The sequence below is a fragment of the Citrus clementina genome, unplaced genomic scaffold, assembly GCF_000493195.1.
Source record: "Citrus clementina cultivar Clemenules unplaced genomic scaffold, Citrus_clementina_v1.0 scaffold_7, whole genome shotgun sequence".
NCBI lineage: Eukaryota > Viridiplantae > Streptophyta > Magnoliopsida > Sapindales > Rutaceae > Citrus > Citrus x clementina.
The window spans coordinates 19,926,389-19,952,499 of NW_006262075.1; the positions used below are offsets into that span (position 1 = coordinate 19,926,389).

Here is a 26,111-nt window from a genome sequence, read left to right on the forward strand (position 1 = left end):
ATATGTGATCCTGTTCATTGTAGTCGTACTACATCAACAAATTCATACATGATTAAGACAAATCATTCAATGAATTTATTACAGTCTATACCTAAATAAAGTGTCCAACTTTATTTATCAACTGCGAACTAAATTTATTTAATCATAAGATAACTTGTATTTATGTCTTCTGTGAATCCACATGGTGATCACATAAATACATATAATATGATTAAATTGAATTTAATATAAATATTAATGCAATTAAGATATTTGAATAAAATACCTCATCTATTTTATTAATCAAAAAAATTGTTTATTACAATTAAATAAACACATATGCTTTTAAAGAGCATATGTTCCCAACATGTACGCAGTAAGATAGTTAATGAACATTTCTAGTTACCATCAGGGCCAAAGATTCCTTTGCTTTGCTTTCAGCGTCGAAGTTATCCGATGCTTTCATGAATTGGATTTTGTTATTGCTTCTTTTGGAAACGGCATACATAATTTGTTCTTTTCTTTTCCTTATTTATCGCAGCATAAATTATAAAATATTGATAAAGTTGATGTGCTAATGTTTTTCTTTCTCTTAAAATATTATAAAGCTTTTGCTTTCATTTGGGAGTGGTTATAGTGGCGATGATGCTAGTCTCTTCACATGCCCCTTGAACATAGTTTATATTATTTGAAAAAAAAATCCACGAAATATTCTCACCACCACGATTTTTCGGCACTGTTCAGTGTGATCACCAAACCTTCTTTATTACAAAAGCCAAAATGTACAATTGAATTTGTTCCATATGATTAGACAAAGAACTATCAATTACCTCTTTGCCTATTGAACATATATAGTTCAATGTCCAAGAAGAATTTTTTTGACTGATTGCAATTCGTGGACAACATTTGTTATGTTCATTCGATCTTGTGGCAACTCCATTGAACATGCAACTCCAATTCCAACCATAGATTTGAGACATTCAATTCTGTTGTTGATTCTTGCTTGTCTTTGATTTTGGTTAGTAGCAGTCAATTCTTCGTCATCGTTTAGAATTACTGCATCCACAATATCTATCACATGATCAGGCAAGGCTGTTTTCGCAAAGTTATGAAGATTCAAGTCTCCCTCAAACATAACATTTGTGGGTCTTTTACTTGTCACCATTTCTAACAGTAGTATCCCATAGCTGTAAACATCTCCATATGCTGACACTTCACTCCCTAAGCCATACTCTGATGCCATCCAAACAATCAATTCATTCAATTTATATTAAGTATCATAAAAATTTACGTGTCAAAAAAGATAAATATAAAAGCTAATACCTGGAGCAATATAGCCAATAGATCCTTTGATACCAACAGTAGTATCCCATAGCTGTAAACATCTCCATATGCTGACACTTCACTCCCTAAGCCATACTCCGATGCCATCCAAACAATCAATTCATTCAATTTATATTAAGTATCATAAAAATTTACGTGTCAAAAAAGATAAATATAAAAGATAATACCTGGAGCAATATAGCCAATAGATCCTTTGATACCAATAGTGCTCGTTTTCTTATGAGTGGATGGAAGGAATCTTGCTAAGCCGAAGTCACCTAAATGTGCAGTCAAGTCAGCATCAAGAAGAACATTGTTGGGTTTGAGATCACAATGAGCTGTTTAAGGTTGACAATCATAGTGCAAATATTTCAATGCACAAGCTACATCAATGGCAATGTTTAATCTCTGAAGCAAAAGTTTAGATTCCTTGGCACCTCGTCTGCTTCAACATCTTTAATCATTGGATGGAACCAATCCTCTAAACTTCCAATAGGCATGAGCTCATATACAAGGGCCTTAAAGTTATTTCCTTGATAATCCACTCCTGAACATGCAGTGAGAACTTTGACAAGATTTCGATGCCTGATGTTCCTCAATGCATTGCACTCAGCTATGAAACTCTTGAAAGCTCCATGATGAAGAAGATGAAACACCTTCACTGCAATAATTGTTTTACCCTCATCGAGAATTCCTTTATAAACATAACCAAAACCGCCTTCACCAATCAAATTTACTGAGGAGAACCCACTAGTAGCATTGTACAAATTTTGGTATGATAGGTTTAGGAGAGAATTCATTGAATTGCTGGGATTATTTTTCGCTTTTCTCTTCTTTACCAAATAAAGAAATAGAAGCCAAAGCCAATCCTACAAGCCCAGAAACAATAACAATTACTAACTTCATTGCAATGGTCAATCTTCGATGTTTAGATTTTTTAACACCACAATTTAGTAGCTGAAATTTAGGTAGACCACCGCAAAGCTTGTTGTTTCCCAAAATATAAATAGCACTTGCATTCTTAAAGACTCTTTTTGTTGGTACCATGCCTTCAAGGTTATTGTAAGATAGATTTAAATCTTGTAAAAATTCAAATCCTGCCAAAAATCTAGGAATTTCACCTGAAAGATTGTTTTATGACAAATCCAAAGCTTTAAGACCTCTTAAAGAGCTCAAAGATGAAGGAATATGACCTTGGAATTGTTGGATCATAAACTTGATCCAAGATGAATAAATCAAGCCCAACTCATGGAAGGTTCCATGAGTAGGTATGGTTGGTGAGGTTTGAATTATTTGTGTGAGGTGTGTTAGGTGTGGTTGGTGAAGTAGGTGAGTGGTAGGTTTTAATGGATAGTGAGGATTTGTTTATTAGTTGAATAAATGAATGGTTGTGATTAGTTTGTTTCATGTATAAATACCCCCTCTCCCCTTTGGTTAAAACATCAAGTGAAGTAGCAAAATCTCTAAGGTGTAGAGAGTGAAAAATAAGAGTTGTAATTGGTGAGGAGTGTTGTTGTAGAAATAAAATAGTGTATTTTTTCTGTGTTTTATTTGTTAATTCTCCAACAAAGTGGTATCAGAGCTAGTGCTTGATGCTATATATAGTCATATAGCATATCAAATCGAAGATCTCGACGAGAGGAACGTGACGCCGCAAAAATCATTCCGATCCGAGACCGGATGCGCCCACACTTGCCGCTGGAAGTTTTCTGTCCTGAAGCTGAGTCGACTCACCGAGTTGAACCAAGCTGAGCCGAACTGAACCAAGCCGAGCCGAGCCGAACTGAATCAAGTCGAACCGAGCCAACTCGAGCTAAACCAATCTGGACCGAACCAAGACTACTAAGTCGGTGTTGACCGTTGACCGACGTTGACCGTTGACCAAAAGTTTACTCGAGTCATTCCCAAGGTTTTTCAACGTGCCGGATCCATCTGTGCTTTCAGAATCTCCAAATTCTCACTCAATTTGTGAGTTATGGCAAACGGTGGTATGATGTCATTTCAAGTTCCACAATTAAAGGGAAGTAAGTTTGACAATTGGAGTATTAAAATGAAGGCTCTATTGGGCGCACATGACGTATGGGATGTTGTGGAGAAAGGCTTTATTGTGCCAGAAAATGAAGCCACTTTAACTGCAGCGCAGAAGGAGAATTTAAAAGACTTGAAGAAGAAAGAGAATAAAGCAAAGTATCTCATCTTTCAATCATTAGATGAAGATGCTTTTGAAAAGATTGCTGGTACAACCTCCTCAAAAAAAGCATGGGAGAAACTAGAGACCTCTTACAAAGGAGCGGAGCAAGTTACGAAGGTTCGTCTCCAAACATTACGAGGAGAATTTGAGTCCTTACACATGAAGGCGTCAGAGTCAATTTCTGAATACTTTACTCGGGTTGTGACAGTTTCCAATGAATTAAAAAGAAATGGCGACGAGTTAAAAGAGGTAAGGATCATTGAAAAGATACTTCGATCAGTAGACTCGAAGTTTGATCATATTGTTGTGACAATTGAAGAAACAAGAGATCTAGAGGATATGACGATTGAGCAACTTCAAGGAAGGTTGTAAGCCTATGAAGAAAAACAAAAAAAGAAGCAAGGAATCGAAGAACAACTTCTCAAGATGGAAGTCAATCCAAAGAAAAAAGAAGAAAGCTCCGACAACGAGAGAAGGCACTATGTCCGAGGTAGAGGTCGAGGTCGAGGACGAGGTAGAGGTCGTGGTCATGGACGAGGTTGGAATTTCAACAACAACAACTCCAATTATGCCAAAGGAGAAAGCTCAACCAGAGGACAAGGCAGAGGCAATCCAAGATCGAGGTATGACAAATCCCAAGTACAGTGCTATAATTGTTAAAAGTTTGGGCATTATGCTTCAGAATGCAGAGCTCCAAGCACCAGAATTGAAGAGAGAGTGAACTATGCTGAAGAGAAAAATGGTGAAGATGGCACACTTTTACTAGCACGCAATGACACAAGTGGAGGTCAAGAAAATACATGGTATCTTGACATAGGTGCTAGCAATCATATGAGTGGAAACAGAAGCATGTTCGTGCAACTAAGTGAATCTGTGAATGGCAGTGTCGCTTTTGGAGATGATTCAAAAGTACCAGTGAAGGGTAGAGGTAACATTCTTTTTCATGCAAAAGATGGTAGCCACCAAATAATTTCGAATGTTTACTATGTGCCCAATATGAAAAGCAACATTCTTAGTTTAGGTCAACTTTTAGAAAAAGGCTATGATATTCACTTAAAAGATTATAGTCTTTTCCTAAGAGATGACAAAGGAAATCTAATTACAAAAGTGAGAATGTCAAAGAATAGAATGTTTCCTTTAAATATTCAAAATGATGTTGCAAAATGTCTCAAAGCCTGTCACAAAGATCAATCCTAGACTTGGCATCTTCGATATGGGCATCTCAACTTTGGAGAACTGGAGCTACTCTCTAATAAGAACATGGTGAAAGGCTTACCATACATCAATCACCCTGATCAACTTTGTGAAGGATGTTTACTTGGCAAGCAGTTCAAAAAGAGCTTTCCTAAGGAGTCAAACTCAAGAGCACAGAAGCCACTCGAGCTTATTCATACTGATGTGTGCGGTCCATTCAAGCCAAACTCCCTTGGTAAAAGTAACTACTTCCTTCTCTTCATAGATGATTTTTCAAGAAAAACTTGGGTGTATTTTTTGAAGCAAAAATCAGAAGTCTTTGAAGCTTTCAAGAAGTTTAAAGCTGCAGTTGAAAAAAAAAGTGGATACCAGATTAAAGCCATGAGATCTGATCGAGGTGGAGAGTTCACTTCCAAAGAATTTTTTGAGTTTTGTGAAGCAAATGGAATTCGACGCCCTTTGACAGTTCCAAGATCCCCCCAACAAAATGGTGTTGCAGAAAGGAAGAACAGAACCATCCTCAACATGGCAAGAAGCATGCTTAAGAGTAAGAGGCTACCTAAAGAATTTTGGGCTGAAGCAGTTGCATTTGCAGTCTACTTATCCAATCGATCTCCAACAAGAAGCGTGTGGGGCAAGACGCCACAAGAATCTTGGAGTGGAAGAAAACCCGGCATCACCCATCTAAGAGTTTTTGGAAGCATTGCCCATGTACATGTACCAGACGAAAGTAGAGCCAAGCTAGATGACAAAAGTGAGAAGTTCATCTTCATCGGCTACGACAACAACTCCAAAGGATACAAGCTTTACAATCCAAACAACGGGAAGATCGTGATCAGTCGAGATGTAATTTTTGATGAAGAAGGAGAATGGGATTTTGGCTCTGGTGTGGATGACTTCAACTTCTTTCCCATTGAAGAAGATGATCATACACAGATAAAACAAGTAGACGAACAACAAGAGCCTGCCACTCCACCTATCTCACCAGCATCAACCACATGCGGAGATTCACCGCCGTCTTTCTTAAATAAAAGAACTAAAGAATGTACAAGGAGTCTTCAAGATCTCTATGAGGTAACTGAGAGACATGATAATCTCACTCTCTTTTGCCTCTTTGCTGATTGTGAGCCAGTCAACTTCTAAGAAGCTGCACTGGATGAGAAGTGGAGAATTTCAATGGATGAAGAAATCAAAGCCATTGTGAAAAATGATACTTGGGAGCTTACTACTCTTCCAAAAGGTCACAAGGCGATCGGTGTCAAATGGGTGTATAAAACAAAAAGAAATGCGAAGGGAGAAATTGAAAGGCACAAGGCGAGGCTAGTTGCAAAAGGCTATAGTCAAAAGGCTGGCATAGACTATGACGAGGTATTTGCTCCTGTAACTCGACTTGAAACAATTAGACTTATTATTTCTTTGGCTGCTCAGAACAAATGGAAAATTTTTCAAATGGATGTGAAGTCTGCTTTCTTGAATGGATTCCTTGAAGAAGAAGTTTACATCGAACAACCATTAGGCTATGTGGTGAAAGGACATGAAGACAAAGTTTTGAGATTAAAGAAAGCTCTTTACGGGTTAAAGCAAGCACCAAGGGCATGGAATAGCAGAATTGACAAGTATTTTCAAGAGAAAGGCTTCACCAAATGCCTATATGAACATGCTCTCTACGTTAAAGAAAAAGATAGAGATATTTTGATTGTGTGCCTGTGGATGATCTCATCTTCACTGGAAGTAATCCAAGCTTGTTTGAAGAGTTCAAGAGAGTGATGATCAAAGAGTTCGAGATGACTGACAACGGACTGATGGCACATTACCTCGGCATTGAAGTCAAGCAAAAGGAAGAAGGCATATTTATCTCCCAAGAAAGCTATGCAAAGGAGATTCTCAAAAGGTTCAAGATGAATGATTGCAAGCCTATAAGCACGCCAGTGGAATGCGGAGTCAAGTTATCCAAATATGATGAATGCGAAGATATAGATCCAACATTCTTTAAAAGTTTGGTTGGAAGCCTACGTTATTTGACATGCACAAGACCAGATATCCTTTATGCTGTTGGACTTGTGAGCCGATGCATGGAGAATCCAAAGACCACCCATTTTAAAGTTGCAAAAAGAATCCTTCGCTATATCAAAGGTACAATTAATTTCGGCTTGTTATACTCATTTTCTAATGACTAGAAGCTTGTTGGATATAGCGATAGCGATTGGGGTGGAGATGTAGACGATCGAAAGAGCACAACAGGATTTATGTTCTTCATGGGAGATACTACTTTCACATGGATGTCAAAGAAGCAACCAATTGTCACGTTATCCACCTGTGAAGCTGAATATGTAGCTGCCACATCAAGTGTTTGTCATGCAATTTGGCTCAGAAATTTGCTGAAGGAGTTGAGTTTGGCACAAGAAGAGCCAACCGAGATTTGTGTTGATAACAAATCAGCAATTGTCCTATCCAAGAATCCAGTCTTTCATGATCGAAGTAAATACATAGACACTCGCTATCATTTCATAAGAGAGTGTATTGCAAGAAAAGAAGTGCAAATCAAGTATGTAAAATCACAAGATCAAGCAGCTGATATCTTCACTAAGCCACTCAAGCAAGAAGACTTTGTAAGATTCAGAAGTTTGCTTGGTGTCACAGGATCAAGTTTAAGGGGAGGTGTTGGATCATAAACTTGATCCAAGATGAATAAATCAAGCCCAACTCATGGAAGGTTCCATGAGTATGTATGGTTGGTGAGGTTTGAATTATTTGTGTTAGGTGTGTTAGGTGTGGTTGGTGAAGTAGGTGAGTGGTAGGTTTTAATGGATGGTGAGGATTTGTTTATTAGTTGAATAAATGAATGGTTGTGATTAGTTTGTTTCATGTATAAATACCCCCTCTCCCCTTTGGTTTAAACATCAAGTGAAGTAGCAAAATCTCTAAGGTGTAGAGAGTGAAAAATAAGAGTTGTAATTGATGAGGAGTGTTGTTGTAGAAATAAAATAGTGTATTTTTTCTGTGTTTTATTTGTTAATTCTCCAACAGGAATAAGTTTCCATGCATATCCAATATTTCCAATTTTATACACCCACCAACACTTCTAGGGATCTCCCCTACCAGCATGTTCCCAGAAACATCTAGTATTTCTAGATTTTTCAAATTTCCAACTTCTGTCGGAAGGGAACCTGTCAATTGGTTGTTAGACAAGCCAATGAAAACTGATATGGATGAAAGACCAATGAATTAGGCTGGTATGTTGCCACTAAGATTATTGTAAGAAAGATCAATTGTTGTCAAGCTCTCACACTGGCCTAGGCTTGAGGGGATGCTACCTTGAAGCAAGTTGTCACTCAAATATAACTGGATTAACATTTTCAAATTTCCAAAAGAATGTGGAATATTTCCTGATAACTTGTTTCCATGCAAGTACAATAGCCCTAAATTTTGAAGCTTTCCTATAGCAGTGGGGATGGTACCTGATAATTGGTTGTTCCACATGTCCAGTCTTTGCAAGTTGACATACTTCCCAATCCCAGATGGGATCCTTCCAAATATTTTATTGTTGTCGACGAGCAAATATTGAAGAGTGGTGGAGTAGTTGCTAATGCATCCAGGTAGTAACCCTCCGAAGTTGTTGTTATTTACATACAAACGCTCTAAATTGGTTGCATTCGTCAAAGAGCATAAGAAGCTCAAATCATCATCGCGTCCTCCACTCCCAAGGTTGTTTGTTACAATTATGAACCAAGAAAGCCTTTGTAGCCGTTCCAGATGAGGCACTTTCCCTGTTAGATTATTCTCCGATACTTGAAATAATTCCAAGTTGGTAGCATTGGGTATAGAAGGCGATATAGAACCTGTAAATTGGTTTCCTGTAATGCTGAATATTCGGAGATTTGGGAGAGTGGTACCCAAGTCCAAGGGCATTTCCCCTTCAATATAGGTCGATCCCACATCAAAAGTTTGGATGGAAGAGATATTGAAGATTGAGGGAGGAATAGTACCAGATAAGTTATTTACAACAAGCGACAGGTTCACAAGATTCTTCAACCCGCCAAAAGTATCCGGAATGCTCCCATAAAATCCATTACGGGACAAAGAAAGACCACGAAGGGATGACAAATTTCCCAAAGAAGAAGGTATGTTTCCTATCAGATTGTTGGCAGTTGTAGAGAGGAATTGAAGCTTTGACAAGGAGCCAAATTCTGAAGGAATTTTGCCCACCAGATGATTAAGAGCTAGACTGACAACAAGAAGGTTTGAGCAATTGGATGTACTGGCAGGAATTTCTCCATCAAATGAATTAATTTGCAAGTATAGTATTTGCAACCTGCGTAAGTGGCCAATCTGTGGGGGAATCGCATTGGTGAAGCTATTGTTTCTGAGATCTAGTTTTTGAAGGAAGCTCAAATTTCCAATGTGAGGTGACAAAGTGCCAACAAGTTTAAGGTTCTGCAAGTCCAAGATTGTGACTCTCTGGTACCTAGGACTACATGTAACGCCATACCACTGACAAAAGTGGATGGAATCATTCCATGAGCCTAGAACACCAAGAGCGTCATTAGTGATCTTGGACTTGAATTCAAGCAAAGCTGCTCTATCTGTCTCGTTACCGCTAACTGAAAAAGCACTTGCTCCAAGGAATTCAGGCACGCTAAAGCAGAATGCAAGAGCCTGAAAACTGAAAATTAACCAGGACATTTTTATAAGCTCATGAGCAAACGAGGGCACCATAACAGATAAATCAAAAAAAGAACGGGAGCGTGTATATATACATATAGGCAGTATTGTTTATACATACATATATGCCTGGACGGCCTTGTGGACTGTTGTTAGTCAAAATAAGCGGTTCTATTTCAGAGGCCCATGCAGGAAGTGGATAACATAATTACGTAGCTCAATTATGAGAGCAAGTGGAAGCAAGCAATATCGCTAGTCCATAGACTTTGAATTTTGGCCTTTTTTTTGGGTTATTTGAGTGTATTTGTTTTAAACTTGGCTCATTATATGAAGTTTCTATATTTCTTCTTCTTCTATTTTGACAACACAGGCAAGTCGATTGCACGAGGTTGGCATACACACGTATAACCATTTCCGGGTCCGGGTCCGGGTTTGGCCGTTCCGAATCCGGACCCGAAGACTAAATTCTCATTACCGGACCCGACCTGGTTTGTTTCCATCCGGGTTCAACTTGGAAATATCTGGGTTTTGAACCCAGATTACTTTACTTAAGTTGCTGGAAAAAGGAAAAAAAAAAACACAATTACACAAACCAAAACCAAATTGCTTCCAAAATTCATTTTGCTTTAGTTTAGCAACCAGAACCAAATTTCTTCCAGAATCCAGATTACTTTAGTTTAGCTCAACAAAATTTCAAATACAAAACATATAACTTATCCAGGTTCTAAAACAAATACAACACAATATAGAATCTAAAATTCAAAATTTTAAAGTAATAAACATCCACAAATACAAATCCATAACATAATTCTACAATTTAAATTTCAAATTTCAAACCACTAGTGCTAAAGACTAAACTCTCAATCATCCACTTCATTTGATTGTTGCTCACTCATCCAACTTTCATCAATCAACTGCTCAGTAGAAAGTATTGCTTCCTCTGGAATTCCATCTACAAAAAATATGTAAATCATAAACACAATGAACAAGACAACCAATTAGTGATAAATTGATAATAAGAACAATACAACAAATAATTTGATTCTAATAAATAAATTTTTCATACCTTTTAGATTTTGTTCAAGCCAAAATCAATTTTGAGTACACACTAATGCCTCCACTGTGAATGGGTGAAGTCTACTGCGATGAGGGCTCAAATGTCTACCTCCAGTGCTAAAAACGGACTCCAAAGCAACTGTCGATACAGGAATGGCCAAAAAGTCCCTTGCAATCTTTGCAAGTATAGGATATTTACCTTGATTATTCTTCCACCACGACAAAATGTCAAATTGACTAATTGAAGGCAAAGTACTCTCCTCAAGATAAAGCTCTAATTCTGATTTGGAATATGTATTCTGTGTGTTTTCATTTCTAAATAATGCCCACTCATCAGCCATTTCATCCAAATCTAAGTCCAACATAATAGAATCCCCTCCTGAAGCAGCTTGAGAATTGGCACCATTAACCCCCCCCCCCACCACTTGAATTTGATAAATGTTTTACTTCATACTCATGCACTAAATCAACAAATAACTTATGCACTCTTTCAATTTTGGATTCAGCTTTTTCCCCATATATTTTAGGAAATAAAAAGTTAATCAGTAACATTTTACGCCTAGGATCTAACATAGTCCCCACTGCAAGAACTCCATGAATAACATCCCAATACTTTTCATACTTCGCAATCATCTTAGTGGCCATATTTTTTATCCCCTCAATTGGTGATTGCAACCATCCATTCATTGACAATCTAATTTCACAAATCTTGGCAAAAAATAAATTATATGTCGGATATCGTGTCCCCGAAAAAAGTTATGTCAACTTATAAAAGCTTTTTAGATACTCACATATAAGCTTTGATAAATTCCACTCTGACTCACTAGGTAAAGATGTATAATTTCTCTCACGTTCCTTTAAACGATCAAATACATCTTTATACAACAATGCAGTACTAAGCATCAAGTAAGTGAAGTTCCATCTATTTTTTCAATCAAGTACCAAGTTTTTGGTTTCCTTAATACCTAATTGTTTTTTTGCATTCTCAAATTTTTCAACTCTAGCTGGTGTTGCTGTCCAATAATGAATACTATCTCTAATTTTCGCAACTCCATTTTGTATCACAGACAAACCATCTCTAACTATCAAGTTCAATATATGAGCACAACAACGCATATGAAAGAATTTGCCACCCATAATCATTAAACTAGCAGAAAATTTCCCCAACAACAAGGCAATCATAGAATCATTTGCAGCACAATTATCAGCAGTTACAGTGGACAGCTTTCTATCTATATTCCAATCCATCAAATAACCATATAACTCATTACACATTACCTCAGCACTATGTAGAGCTGGCATATATATAAACCTAACAATGTGAAAAAATTTATTAAAATATTAGACAGGACACTAATTTATGCTTAAACAAAAAAAAAAGTTTTAAGAATATTACCTCATAATACGACTTCGCAACACCCATGAGCTATCAATGTAATGTGCCGTAATAATCATGTATCCTTTTTTTTTGGTTATTAGCAGTCCACATACCTGTAGTAATTGCGATTCGACTCTCACAAGCTTCCAAAATACCCATTGTCTTCTTCTTTTCAACATCTTAAAGCTTCAAAATTTCAGCTTTGATGGTGTTTATACTAATAGTCTCAATAGAAGGTTGGAGTAGCTTCAACAAGTCATAAAACCCAACGTACTCAACAAATGCCAAGGGGAGCTCATGTAGTACAATCATTCTAGCCACAAAAAGCTTTATTGTAGCCATATCCCATTTTGATTTAGAACTACAATTATTAAGTGAAGTGGTTCCATCAACTTTAGAAGAAAAAGATAGGTGCATTTGATGTACATTCTTGAATGAGCTTCTAAGACAACGTTTAGCATGGTTTATTAAGTGATTAGTACCCCTCGAATAATGTGCTTGCATAACTAACCCACACTAATTGCAAATCGCCTGAACTTCCTCACCCAATTTAACTTTTTTTGAAATGATTCCAAGCATCAGAGACTACTCTACCACCACCACCTCATTTTTTTGAAGTAACAGGATTAGTATTATCCCTACGGCTGCGGCCACAGCCACGACTACTCCCCTGAACTGCTGCTGTTGAATTTGGTTCTAATTCAACAGTTGTATCATTATTATTTTCTGATTCTGTCCTAACTCTCACACAAACACTTTCATCACTTTTTTCGGAGCCATCCAACTCAATTCTTTGTTCATTTTCCATATCAATTTTTCACTCTACAAAAAATTATGTCGAGACATAATTAATTCCAGCAACTTCTTCCAATTTATATGCTATGTTTAACCGTAAAAGTTATAAATATTTTAGAGATACCACTTCTATTCTATTAACAACAACAATAAAAAAAAATTAAAAAATAAATAAACTATAAATAATAAAGTTAAGGCATAACAGAGTATAGATATTAAAAATCACAGAATTTAGCTATTAAAGTTACAAAGTAATGTCATAGTCAATTTTTTATTGTATGTTTCATATAATTTCTATTTTAATTTTTTTACGGCTACTCTGTTATGTTGTGGCAGCCAGATGAAATCCTCCTTCACACGACACAAAGTCACAAACAGAGCAAAACAACACATAAATTGCAAACACAATCTAATTAAATTACGAAGACAATATAATCAGAGCATAACAACACATAAATTACAACGACAATATTTTTAAATTCCAAAGAGAGTATAATCAGAGCATAACAACAGGTAAATTGTAAAGACAATATAATTAAATTGCAAAGAGGGAATAATCAAAACGTAATAGAGCATAAATTGTAAAGAGAAAAGCCAAGACTCACAAATATTCACAGCAACAGCTTAACACATAACACAACCGCGAAATCCACCCCCTTTTGTTGGCCGTGACAAAGTGAGAGATGAGACGAGTGATGCTGATGCTAATGAGTGATGAAACAAACACAGCCGCACCGTGATGGTGATGACAGCCACGCCGCGAAGGATCTGATTTGAAGAAGAGAAATTACAGGAGAGTTGAAGAGAAAGTGAGAGAGATTGTTTAAGAAACAGGTGAGAGAGATTGAGAGAGGAACAAGTGAGACTTGAGAGAGGAACAACCGAACAGATGAGAGATTGAGAGGAGAAATTACAGAGTTGAAGAGAGTGAGAGATCGAGAGAGGAATAAGTGAGAGAGATTGAGATTTGAGAGAGTCGAGACCGAGAGGAACAAACGAATTACGAATGAGAGATTGAGAGGGCTAGGGTTTTTTTTTATAATTTTTCTATTTATATTTATTAATTTCTAAAAAAAATAATATTAAAATAAATAATATCGAGATCCGGGTTCCGAATTTATGGGTTCACCTAAAACCGGATTCGGACCCGGAAGTATGCGGGTTCTGAAAAACCGATCCGGATTCCGCATTAAAATTGTTCCGGTGCGGGTTGAACCCAGACCGGATTATCCGGGTTCAGTCCAAGTCCGGGTTCGGTTGCTATCCCTAGTTATGTTATATAAAATTTTTTAGATGAAATAAAATATTTTTAAAAATATTTGAGAAAATAATTTATTCTTTAAAGTTGTTATCACATCTTTAAACTTACACACGCGTAATCACCAGCCAATACAGAGAAATTAAGGACAGTGGCTGGCTTAAAATTCAGTTCATCCTAAGAGCCTGCAACTCGCATGCTCATGCGTTAGCTAAGGCAGCTTTTAATTTTCAGTTGCCATCGAAGATCTTCTGCCGAAATCAAGTGTGATTTCAATCTTTGGACGATTCTGAAGAAGTTTCCCAAAAATTATTTTCGAGTGAAATTTGAATCAATTTTAGTCTTGCTAACTTTGCGTATTTTGGTAACTTAGGCTCCAACACGCTCTTATGTTACGTATGCCAATGCTTGGACTTTGGAGCCTCCCCCTGAACTGAAGGCTTTCATTAATTAAAATTTCCATGTTTTGGATGGCGCACTAACGTTGGGTGCGTTTGGTGAACTGTTTAAAGTGATTATATAGTGATCATGTTTAATATAATTTTTATCTATTTATTTTATATTATTAGAATGCAAAAGTAAAAAAAAGTGGCACAATAATATTGTGTAAGGCAGAACTTGGGTGCTCGGGTGCGTTTTCTTTTCTTACTAAAATTGTGTTATATGTGTTAGTGTGTATCAATATTCTTTTTTTTTTTTTAAGGCAAATTTGGATGGTACGAATGAAATTTATAAGACAAACTCTTATAGTTATTGGAAAAATTCGAATCCTGCATCTTAAGGTTTAAAGAAAGATATACAGATCAATCCAAGGGAAGAATTATTGAGAATTTCTAATAACGAAAGGAAGCAATTTGCTTTGAGATAATATTTTCCCAAACTAAATAGCGAACCACATCAAAATTGTAATTAGAAAATCTCTTGACATCCTGAACTAAGAACTTGCTAATAACACAAACTCAAAATTGGCAAGATAATCAGTGCCATTATTATACATGAGTACATCAAAAATTCTCAACAGGCCTAATTTTACAATTCACCCAACAATCCTCAGACATAAAAAAAAGATTAGAAATCTAAATAGAAATTAAAGAAGTTAGCAACGAAGATCAAATCACATTTTAACTAACCATAGCACATTGAATTTGACTTCACTGAAAGCTAACAAAATGCGTGTCCAATATCTTGCCCGCAAAATTTGTAACTATATATATCGGAAAATCGACTTTTTGGGGAAAAAAAATAAAAATCTTAATCATGGAGCAAAAACAGTGTGCGCGAGACCCGTCATACTGATATAGTGATATGTATAAGCCGCCATGCCCAGGCTTACTTGCGACCTATAAATTGTCAACTTGCTGATCACATTAGATAATGGTATTTTCTTTACTACTTTTATTTATTCTTATAAAGAAGATACCAAAAGTTTCTTTTTTTGGTAAATATCTAATCAACATGAAAATTAAGCACACAATCTCAAAGAATATCTTTTTTGGGGGGAAAAAGACATCTACACCTCCAAATTTCTAAAAAAGAACACTAAAACTCTCTTTTAATCATAATATCCTTTACCTTTATTATCCCAAAAAAAATTAGAGTAACTCTAATGTTTTATAGTGAATAGAAATGTAACATTAAAATAAATGTAATAATATTTACATTTAAAAAAATTCAATATTTAAAAAATATTTTAAAATTTTACAATCTATTAGATTCATTTTATTATATTAAAGTAAATTTTATAATAAATAGTTTCATAATATTAAAATAAATGTTATTAAAATTTAAAATATTTTGAACGTTATGTGAAATAATAATTTTATCAATATTAGTATGTGAGATTTTTTTTTACTTTTAAAATGTATTTAATGCAAATATTTATTTAAAATCCTATAATAAATAAAAATAATATAATAATTTACATATTCAAATTTACTAAAATATTAAAATATTTAATATTTTTAGTCTATTGCATAAATTATATTATTTATACAATATTTGTATTTATACAAAATTTTAAAGTCAATTTTTTTGGATAGTAAAGGTAAAAGGTATAATGGTAAAAAAAAGGTCTTGGTAATTTTTTAAGACTTGGGGGGTATTGGTGACTATTTTTTCAAATCTTGGAGGTGTATATGCCCTTTTTCCCTTTTTTTTTTTTTTATCTCACTCACTTTGTACTTTTAATGCAAAATGGTACTGAATAGTTGCGGGCATCCATTTGGTATTAGGATTTTAGGTTTGGTTCGGTATAAAAATTTTTAAGAACCAATAAGAACCGAAATAAATTAAGAATCAAACCAGAACCGATATTTGGATTAGTCTGGTTTGGTATTTCGGTTCTTGAAGACCTATATACATTTAACTATTTTGTTTTTCTAAGAAAATTTATCAATTTTAGGACTGTACAAATACAAATATACAAATTACAACATATAATTTCATCAGTTACTTCTTTTCTTTTTTTAAGTTTCCTAACGAACAACATTTTCTGTTTTTTAATTAACAGGGAGAGTCAAAGCATTAGTTTCAACTTATTTTCATAGTAAAACTTTGCTTCAGCTAGCTTTTATTCATGAAGATTTTTCAGTATCCAATATAGCAGTTATATTTTGTTAATGTACTACTGAGAAGGATCCTATTGATGAAATTTGTTTCTTGGTTTTTTTTTGTTGGGGAAAAATTAGGTTTTTAAATTTTTTATAAAACCTTTTGACGATCGCTCTCATTTAATATATAAGAATTTGTATTCTAGAAATCGTACCTTGAAAATCCGATTTGGCTTTTTCCGTTGAAGTGATTTAGGCTCCTAGATCACGATCCACCACCACCACTCCTGTTAGATCACGATCCGTCACCACCACGCTTGCTAGATCACGAACTGTCACCAATGATCTTCCAGGTTATGACTCAGGTTCGATCTGCACTTGACGTGTGGGCGCTTTTATCACTACCAGAGCAACTAGCACGAGAAATTTTTTCTCTCAACAATGGAGAGAAAAATCTTTTTCTCTGATCTGTATAAAGTGGCTTCTTTTTTTTCTTTAGAGAAAAATAAGCCTTTTATATCACCCTTTAGTGAAAATCCTAAGCTCCAAATAATAAAAAAACAAAACCCACGTTATTTACTTTTTCAATAGGGGACCCACCTTGTAAAATAACATAAGGCCCCTTACACAAAAGCTAATTAAATGGAGCCTCCCACTAAATGATATATTTAGGCTTTTGACCCAAATAGCTAGTTATCTTACTTATTAGTCCAGTAGTGGTGCAATCAATTAAATGAGCAAACCCGGGGATCATTTGGGAACATACAATAGTGGTTACAATAATTAGGCCTGTAATTAAACTAGCCTAATTATTTAATTACAAATCTACTCCACTAAAAGATTGAAACTGACTTCCATAATTGTATGCTCGATAATAATTCGTCCCAAGCCACATTGATTTCTTTACTGCACAATCCTTTATACCACATCGTTAATTAAATTGATATCTCAACTGTCCAATCAATTTAATAACATCTTATTCCTTGATCCTTACTGGTTTTCTCTAATGATCATTTTCAACATACTAAATATGTTGACACACTCTGGCCAGAGAATTCTATGATCAAGTACCGAAAACCCATCAAGAGATGTGTTGTACAAATTCTATATTGTTAATCCATAACTCCAATACTCATAATTGCTCCCACCAAGATACTAGGTAATCTTGACCACAAGGATGTGTCGTGCCCATTGGTAACTCAAATGGAATAACAATTACAATCATGAAATCATAATTAACTCAAGATTAAGATTACAGTAAAATCAACGCTTATGAGATTTAATAAGTCTGACAGTTATTACAAAGTTAATTAAATCTCATATGTGGTCCTATTCAATGTAGTCGTACTACATCAATAAATTCATACATGATTAAGACAAATCATTCAATGAATTTATTACAGTCTATACCTAAATAAAGTGCCCAACTTTATTTATCAACTGCGAACTAAATTTATTTAATCATAAGATAACTTGTATTTATGTCTTCTGTGAATCCACATGGTGATCACATAAATACATATAATATGATTAAATGGACTTTAATACAAATATTAATGCAATTAAGATATTTGAATAAAATACCTCATTTATTTTACTAATCAAAAAAATTGTTTATTACAATTAAATAAACACATATGCTTTTAAAGAGCATATTTTCCCAACATTTTTATTCAGTAGGAAATGGATGCAGGCAAGCCAAAGGACTTAAGGGTATGTTTGGGACTGCCATGCTTCAACTTCACTTTGAAAGCACCACAAATAAGGTATTTCGTAAAAACAGCTACTTTTACTATGTAGCTAACATTTACCATCCACCCAATCATAAGCATAACCTTAAAACAATTAGCTAAAAAACATAACCTTATCTTTGCCACAGATGAAAATGATTTTAAGCGTGCTAAAATTTGCGATCGTTCAGTTCTAAGAGAAAATATCTAATACGAGTACTCCGATCTTCCACACACTTTTTATTTTGATCTGTTGGTCGCCATAAACTATTAACCAAAAAACCACAATTACCTGACCTGTATAACCAAGGTAATAAGTGAAATTTAACTCCAATACACAAGAGACTGCTAAATCATATAACATGAGACATCAGTTATCCAACACCAAAGCGGGTAAACAACAATTAGTATATAAACCAAAATAATTGAACTCCAACATACAAGAGACTGGCAAATCATATAAACATGAAACATTAGTTATCAAACATCAAAGCTGATAAACAACAATAGACATAAACCGAAATAACTTATTTATACTTACTTAGATGCCAGTCGCTTTGCCAGGAAGACTTTCATTGCGGCATCAAGCATAGATAATGCATCTAGTTCTGGATATTCTGATGGCTGAATTCTTACATCAGCACAGATACTTCCAATTGCGAAAAGACCTACAGAGGGCATTGGAAGCACACATGAATCCCATAGCTAAGTCTTTTGGAATCGAAGGTTGCACCATAGTGTTAGTTGATTTGAGAGCCATATCCCTTGCATACAAAAATAAGCTCTCACCTTTCTCAAGCAGAAAGGAACGAGAAAACAGTATTAGACGTAAGAATCAGCTGTCATTGACAAACTGAGCAAAATGCCGAGTTTGGAAGAGAAGAAAGTACAGGAGGGCATCAAGTCTCAAGAAACGTACATGGTCCTTTTTGGTCTAGATAAAAAAATAACAATAAAATTATAGGCTTCGTCAACACCAGGAAGTGCATGGAGTATACACTTAAAAAGATGTTGAACACGTGGCTAAATGTTGAACACGTGGCTGTTCAATATGTTTCCAGCATATGGTCCAACATTTTCAAGACTGCCGCGTTTTGCCAGCTGACAGCAGGTGTGCCAATTTCTCATCCCTTCATCTTTGATGGAAATACGAAATAAAAGAGTAATGTTAAAATAATTTTGATCCCTGGAGCCTGTAGCAAAAACTTATGCTACACTATCACTACTGATTACAGAGATTTACGAAATATCAAAATTAGCAAAACACTTTAATGGCGGGCGTTTGATTCTAAACTTCCGCTCTTGATTTTTATTTGCATGTTATATTATAAAATGGTATTAAGAGAGAGAGGGTGACAGATAATAAAAGAAAAAGACAAGTAATTAACCTGAAGTAACTTCAAGGCCCCATAGTCAAGATGTGCATGGTACCAGTTCTCAGCCTGGTATTCAAGACAGTCTAATTGAAAATCAAGCATAAGAATTCGAGCCATCTGTCACTGAATGCATCCTAGAATGCCAAAACCCCATGAACCTTTGAGCCTCTTCGTATCCGCGAAATTTCTTCTTTTTTATAAACTCGCCCTGCTAGTTACCATCTCATAAAGGACTCAATCATAGAGTTCAAGTTCCTTCTGAAGGGTTTCAAAATACCTACACAGAGAAAGATACTTATCTTTCAAATTGGTTAGATTGGAAAAATTAATATGATAACAAAACAAAAATTCACACTAGCCAGAGGTATCAGTAGTCATCAGCAAGTAAAATCCAAGGGGTTCCAACTATTCATTCCACTCATAAGGCAAAACAAAATGCTACTTTTACGCATGTTTATTCTTTAAGTACTCATAATTTGATTAATGGTTGATTAATCAATATTATATATAAAAGTAAGTGTCAAAAACATGATCCAATATTTCATGCTTAAGCGTCATTATAAGCGGTATATATTATGACTGTTCACATAATAACTGTCATTAAATATCTTTAATGACGGTTATTTAAAAGAACCGTCGTAACAAATGGGTCATTGTTTTACATTTTTGTAGTAGTGCTTCTTTCCTCAATTCGTCCACATAACAGGCTGCAATTGGGGTTACAAATAAAAACTGCCATTACGTGAATAGCACCAAACAATATACAAGGCTTACACACAGGCACTCAATAGTTAGCCATCAAAATTTCCTAATTTACACTGATTTTTGGCAACTTGCACACATTTTAGCTCCAATAATAATTATAATTGTAAGTCTTTACAGTGCAATCAAAAACGAAAAATTTTAAAAAGTATACTATAAGTATACCTACTCTTTGTCTGCAATATGAACAGCTGAAACCAAAACAACTTGAAGACTCCAAAATTAAATTTTTCAACAGTGGAATTGTAAAATTGGAAAGGAACAAGGTAGCAAATGAAGCACTAAAAAGAAAAAAAAAGAATACCTGAAGAAAAGGAGGAAGAAGAGATCAAGGAAACTTTTTTAGAGACGACAGCAGTCTGAAGCTAGCCATACCTGCTTTCTCCATTGCTTGCTCTTTTGAATCTCCTAAAATTGCTCTCCAAGAACTGGTCCGCAGCAGCAGTGGTGAGTATTTTCTTAAAGGAGTGATATTTGAGAGGTTTTTATTTTAGAAATATAATAATATTTGGTTTTAATAAAGACGTTAAGGAAGTGAGTCACAGACTGAGGGGAGAAGCTGCGGTGTTGCTTGAATTTGATGCAAATGCAAGTACGCACTACTACAAAATTAGTCTTTTATGACGGTTTTAAACGGCATAAGATGACGGTTTTAAAACCGTCATCTTAGGCACCAACATTAAAGAGGGTATGCTTTTTATGACGGTTCACTAACCGTCATTAAATGTATATTTTTAATGACAGTTATTTAAATAACCGTCATTTAATGACGGTTTATTGTAAGAACCGTCATTAAATATATATATTTAATGACGGTTTATCTAAATAACCGTCATTAAATGTGTCATTTTAATAACGGTTTATTGTAAGAACTCATTAAATATTAAAACAATATTTAATGACGGTTTTAGAAGAAAACCGTCATCTTTGTTGTAGAACGCTACATTTGATGACGGTTCTTTTAAAATAACCATCATCTTTGTTATTTATTATTAAAAAAATAAATTTGGCAAATTTAAGACTATTTCAAGCCCCTATTTTAATTCTAATTTCATATTAAATTCTTTACAATTATTTTTCACAAATGTTTCATATACAAAATGATGCAAATGTTTCATATACAAAGAGATAGCTCTACAAAAATCTCCAACAATCATTAAACTTCTACTAGTGAATACACTAGCAACCAACAAGATTGGCATGTGTGAGTACATCTAATTTCTCATCAAGTCTTCAATTTGCAAATGAATCTCACCAGCTTCAGCAATCTACATCATTCTTACAAAGAATAAAGAGAAATTAAGATATATTCATATATTATAAATCATAAATATTAAATCATTTTAGTGACTTAAGTCGTAAAACAAGACTTTAAAGTACCATATCACTATTAATTAATAGACTTACCTCAAGTAAGTTAATCAACCATATGTTCAGATAATAAATTAATGACAACACATTTACCAAAATAGAGACAATAAAAAAACATTAACTACATCATTCATAAGAGATCCAGTACCTACCCATTATACACTTGGAAATAAAAAAAGGGATATTATCATTTTCCCACTAAAGGTATTCTGACACATCATGTTAGTACCATGGTTTGGTAAAACTATCAATTTACCACCAAACGTTTAAACTATTAGCATTTTCCCACCATTCCGTTAAAACTCAGTTAATATGTAACAGAAAATTCATAAAAGGTCAATTTTACCCCTGGAGCATAAAAGACTATGTAATTAACCTTTTATGAATTTTGTAATTAAATCATCATTTGTTGTTCTTCCTTCTTAAAGGACAAAAATTACCCTTTATAAATTTTATAAAATTGACCGTGTGGTATTAGGTACTTCATAAATTGATTTAATTTATTTAATTTTTAAAGGACAAATTTATTTATTAAATTGACGAGCTAAAGACAATTTATTCTACTACTAAAACTTAATTTATGAAAGGGCAAAAAAAAAAAAGAATGTGCAAAAGAAGCAATTTAATCTTTGAAATGATGATAATAATTTTACACAAAAAATTAAATAAATAAATTTGCCTTTTAAAATTTAAATAAATTAAATCAATTTATGAATTACCTAATACCACAAGGTCAATTTTATAAAATTCATAAAGGGTAATTTTGGTCCTTTAAGAAGGAAGAACAATAAATAATGATTTAATTACAAAATTCATAAAAGGTTAATTACATGGTCTTTTATGCTCTAGGGGTAAAATTGACCTTTTAGGAATTTTCCGTTACATATTAACTGAGTTTTAACGGAATGGTGGGAAAATGCTAACAGTTTAAATGTTTGGTGGTAAATTGATAGTTTTACCAAACCGTGATACTGACATAATGTGTCAGAATACCTTTGGTGGGAAAATGATAATATCCCATAAAAAAATTAAGGCCTGAAGTTTAGAATACTACGTCTCAACCAAAGAATTGACAGCATGCTTAGATATTACCTTGCAAAAATTGTACCTGCTTATTACCAAGGGGGGAAAAAGATTAAGTATAGACATAAGAGAAAAGTTGCATCAAAAGCTGCTCTTCATTCACTGACTGATACCTTGAGGTTAGTTATTCAAAGATAACCCCACGATTTTTAATACTAGCGATCCTGTTTATATTTGCCCCACATCAGTTTATGCCATGAGAAGTCATTTATAAGACTAAACATATTCTCGTTTTGTATGAACAAATTTTCTTGTTTCTATGGGATGATTATCATGATTTGCATATCTGCAGAATGATGTTATATATTCTTACATTATAAATATAGCCCTCCGGTTGGGAGAAACATGGTATTTGATTGATCGAATTTTCATCTCTATTACTGTAGCCAAGTATCCACATCATTATCTCAAATACAAATGGGATTAGGGTTTGGGTTACTAGTTATACAACTAATAGATAAATGAATTAATGATTTTGGATTTATTTGATTTTTGTGTATTTGCCGGACCACTTTAAAAGTTTATTTCATTTTTGTGAAATACTCAAACCATTAAGCAGTAAGCTCTTCAACCGCAGCCAAGCATCAAACATCTTTATGTTAGATTAACAAATAGGATTACATTTTGGATGTATTGTGCAGATTGGAACTTGGTCATTTTGGAATCAATGTCATCAATGTCGTCCCAGGGGCTGTCAAGTCAAACATAGGAAAATCAGCCATAGCCAGCTACAATCGGATGCCGGAGTGGAAATTATACAAACCATTTGAAGCAGTTATCAGGGAAAGAGCATATTTTTCACAGACAACCAAATCAACCCCTACAGAAGTGTTTGCGAAGAATACTGTGGCCACCGTGCTTAAGAACAATCCCCCGGCTTGGTTCTCCTTTGGCCATTACTCTACCATCATGGCAATCATGTACCATTTGCCCCTTTCTGTAAAAGATTTTATCATGAAGAAAACTATGAAATGTTGAGTGCTGAAGAACGGTGCTCCAGCTTGGTTCTCCTCATGCCATTACTTGACCTTTATAGCAACCGCATACCATATACCCCTTTGGAGTAAAGTTTTTATCAACGCCGGAAGCAATGAAATATTGAATTCTGCATTGTATCAAAACTCGGGCAATTATGTATCTTCCTCATTTCTTGGATGATGTTATGTGCTTTTCCTCGTTAAGGATGCAAGATATCACTCATCTTGGATGCATAGTTCAATTGATTATACGTTCCTTTCACAACAGTTTTTGGTAGGCATATCCATTCCTTTCTGGTTAGCCTGTAAATACTAAAGATGGATAATGTTGCGGGGTAATTGAAACAGAAAAATTATCAGTTCATCAAACTGTATCCACATCCAGATTATAAGAATTTACTGCTGTGATTATTATATGTTTGTTAGCTTTGTAGCTTTAGATAGGTTGGTTAAAATACAGACTAAAAATCAAGCTTTAAAAGCATAACCATTACCTTTCTTGATCATAGCATATGTATTTGGTACTTCTTAGTTTATATCTACTCATTATTTGTAATTGCAGTGAACATATCTGTCGTATTATGGTCCGGCATCCATGTATATTCATCTCTGAAAACCAAATTTGCACAAACAAAATTTCGACTCTCCAGAAATAGATGCTGCTAACAAACAAATTTGAATTGATGCTATTGACCTAGCTTACAAAAATAGATTCCCTAAGAATGGGGAGGTTGACCATAGAACCTCATTTTGGATTGGATAATTCTCATATGATTGTTATGAATATATATTATATGTTGGCTTCAGTTATGATATATTCTTTTGATATTACTCAAAAATATTGGGTAAGAATCAAATGAAATCATTTAAGCACATTATTTACCGTAATGTGTGATAATATGCTTGAGGAGGTTGATCGATGAAGTTGATTGAATATTAGAAAATGAGTGAAACCCCTCTCTCTTATTTGTCAAAACTAATTAAAACTCCATATGTTTCAAAACACTTTAACCAAATTCGACAATTCTTTAATTCGCTTGCTTACAGCAACCTATCCTTATCTTCAAAGTAAAGTCGCATCGCTTCTACAAGCCTCAACTTCTCTTTTCACTGATTTAGAAGCCACTCACTCTTAATTAGAATGGCATTTTGATCTTTTTATATTGACAAATTTTGTGATAATATACAATATTAAATCAAAAACTTTTAAGAAAATCTCAATTGAATAAATTCCAAAAACATAGTCCATACAAAGCCTAACCTCAAATCACTATTTCAAATCCCAAATTTTGGACAAGACTCTTATTAATTATTTTATTTAATCATATAGATAAAATTAGTTAGACTTGCCTTTGCAGTTCGGACGGGTCGTTTCATTTATTTACTTTATAATTTAGTTTTACAAGAAAGATCATTTTTTAAAAAAAAATTCATAGATTATTAACACTATGATTTATGAACATGCGCTCTGGACAGTCAAATCTTTAGCCCATACTGTTGTTGGAAAATTAACAAATAAAACACAGAAAAAATACACTATTTTATTTCTACAACAATACTCCTCACCAATTACAACTCTTATTTTTCATTCTCTACACCTTAGAGATTTTGCTACTTCACTTGATGTTTAAACCAAAGGGGAGAGGGGGTATTTATACATGAAACAAACTAATCACAACCATTCATTTATTCAACTAATAAACAAATCTTCACCATCCATTAAAATCTACCACTCACCTACTTCACCAACCACACCTAACACAAATAATTCAAACCTCACCAACCATACCTACTCATGGAACCTTCCATGAGTTGGGCTTGATTTATTCATCTTGGATCAAGTTTATGATCCAACACCTCCCCTTAAACTTGACCCTGTGACACCAAGCAAACTTCTGAATCTTACAAAGTCTTCTTGCTTGAGTGGCTTAGTGAAGATATCAGCTGCTTGATCTTGTGATTTTATATACTTGATTTGCACTTCTTTTCTTGTAATACACTCTCTTATGAAATGATAGCGAGTGTCTATGTATTTACTTCGATCATGAAAGACTGGATTCTTGGATAGGACAATTGCTGATTTGTTATCAACACAAATCTCAGTTGGCTCTTCTTGTGCCAAACTCAACTCCTTCAGCAAATTTTTGAGCCAAATTGCATGACAAACACTTGATGTGGCAGCTACATATTCAGCTTCACAGGTGGATAACGTGACAATTGGTTGCTTCTTTGACATCCATGTGAAAGCAGTATCTCCCATGAAGAACACAAATCCTGTTGTGCTCTTTCGATCGTCTACATCTCCACCCCAATCGCTATCGCTATATCCAACAAGCTTGTAGTCATTAGAAAATGAGTATAACAAGCCGAAATTAATTGTACCTTTGATATAGCGAAGGATTCTTTTTGCAGCTTTAAAATGGGTGG

The 26,111-nt window shown here is 34.5% G+C and overlaps 1 pseudogene; it reads right to left on the reverse strand.

Annotated features, from left to right (window-relative positions):
- Positions 1-835: 835 nt before the first annotated feature.
- On the reverse strand, positions 836-9,370 carry LOC18037104 (annotated as a pseudogene).
- Positions 9,371-26,111: the final 16,741 nt, after the last annotated feature.